We start from the raw sequence: 2,276 nt of genomic DNA on the forward strand, positions 1-2,276 counted from the left end.
CTCCAATAAAATCTTCCCAGACCACCCTATTTAAATTCTGAGCAAATTGCAACATGTTCTTTCTGCCTGCACAGTTATATTTTTCTCCATAGCAATTCTCACCATCAGACATCTACTTTATACATATGCATTTGTTTCTCTGTCTACCCCTACACATGAAAATTTCACAAGAACAGAGCACTTTATCTGTTCACTGATATTTACACAGGATCCCGAATAGTACCTAGTACAGGACAGACAGTAAGTGTTGAATTAATGAAGAAATAAGTGTTATCTCATTTTATCTGCACTTAAATCCTATAAGGCAGATATTATTACCCCCTACTTTACTGATTAGAAAGTGAGGCCCAAACTGATTAAATAATACATCCAATAGCATACCTGTAATGAATACAGAAATAAAGATTTGGCCATGGAGCCTACTTTCAAAGCCTGTCCTTTTTTCATGACCTTGATTTGATTTCTTTTCAGAAGTAAATATTTGCCCATGTGGCATAGGCTTAAAATAAACGAAAAAGTCTTTAAATCCCAATCATGTGCTACCAAATAAATGTAAGGGATTCTAGATATATAGTGGCAGTAATGGTATATATTTTTACTTTGCTCAAATCTCCCCCATAAAACCAGACAAAAAAACTCAGCAAACTCGAAAACCCATGGACAACATCTATTACAAACTAGGTAGTAAGATACTCCTAGACAACAATATAAGAAGGAGAGGACAACTCATTGGTACCCACAGTACCTACATGGTATCAGCACCTGCATAGGGTACACAGATAATATATTAATATTATTAATAATTGTTATTATTACAGTGGGGCCTTGACTTACGAGTGTCCCGACTAACGAGTTTTTTAAGATATGAGCCATCTCTCTCTCGGCCGAATTTTTGCTTTGAGTTGAGAGCTAAAATTCAGGTTACGAGCCAGCTTCAGGTACCTTACCGCTAGTTGGTGCAGCGAACGTCACAGTGAATGCCACAACATCAGCCCAGCATTCAATTCATTGTAATGGTGAAAATTGATTTGACATACGAGTAATTTGAGTTGCGAGCTCGGTCACGGAACGAATTAAACTCGTAAGTCAAGGCCCCACTGTACTGTGTTGCCTTTGGAGAATAATAGGAAACCAATTATCTTGAAAACTGTTAAATGACGGGGAAAATCAAGTATTTATTCTACCTTTTTTAACTGAATTTATTGGGGTGACACAGTTAATAAAATTATATAGGTTTCAGGTGTACAATTCTATAATACTGCACTTGTATACTGTATTGTGTGTTCACCAGTCCAATTCAAGTCTCCTTCCATCTCCATTTATTCCCTCCCCCTTTACCTTCTTCTACCTGCTCCTATCCTCCTTTCCCTCTGGTAATCACCATATTGTTTTCTGTGCCTGAGTTTGGGGCTTTTTTTTGGGGGGGGGGTGCTTAATCCACAGTGCTTACATTCATAGGGTTTCCCTTTTTTATTCTTCCTTTCTTTAATGAACCATACCACTGGTTAACCAAATGATAAATATTTCAACTAACAAATGAAAAAGAAATTAGAGCATTATAACATCACTCTTTTGCAAATACTAATCTAGGCATTGAGCATCAAAGCTTGCTAAAATCACAAAAAAAAGAGATAGCCAGTTGTTATATGCCTGTTGATAAAATATCACACTGCTTACAATATTGCCAAAAACAACTTTAAAAATTGAATGTGAACCTCAACAGATTTTTAGATGGGAATTTCTCAACCTCAGCACTAATGATGTTTGGAGTTGGATAATTCCTTGCTGTAGGGGTCTGTCTTGTGCATTGTAGGATATGCTAGTAGTACCACCCACTCCATTGTAAAAATTTTTTTAAAAAATGTCTCTAAGCATTATCAAATGTCCCTGGGTAGAGGCATAAAATCACACACACATACACACACACACACACACACACACACACACACACACACACACCAATGAAAACCACTGCTCCAATGCAACTACCATCCCACAGGTTAAAACAGAGAACAGAGGAACATGTTAAACAAAACCATATGGGGGCAATCAGCAAAATACAGATTGTGGAAACCTTCACAGATCAAATACCCAGATTCTTCAATGAATAAATTCCCAGGGAAAAAGACAAAGATGGAACGGGGGGTGGGGGGTATCCTTTAGATAAAAAATACACTTATTACACATAAGTGTCTTTTTAAAAACAAGCAAAACTAAACTATAGGGTTTAAGGATGCACAGTTGAGTGACAAAATTATAAAGAAATAGAAGTGATT

Source organism: Myotis davidii, unplaced genomic scaffold (genome assembly GCF_000327345.1).
Source record: "Myotis davidii unplaced genomic scaffold, ASM32734v1 scaffold1124, whole genome shotgun sequence".
NCBI lineage: Eukaryota > Metazoa > Chordata > Mammalia > Chiroptera > Vespertilionidae > Myotis > Myotis davidii.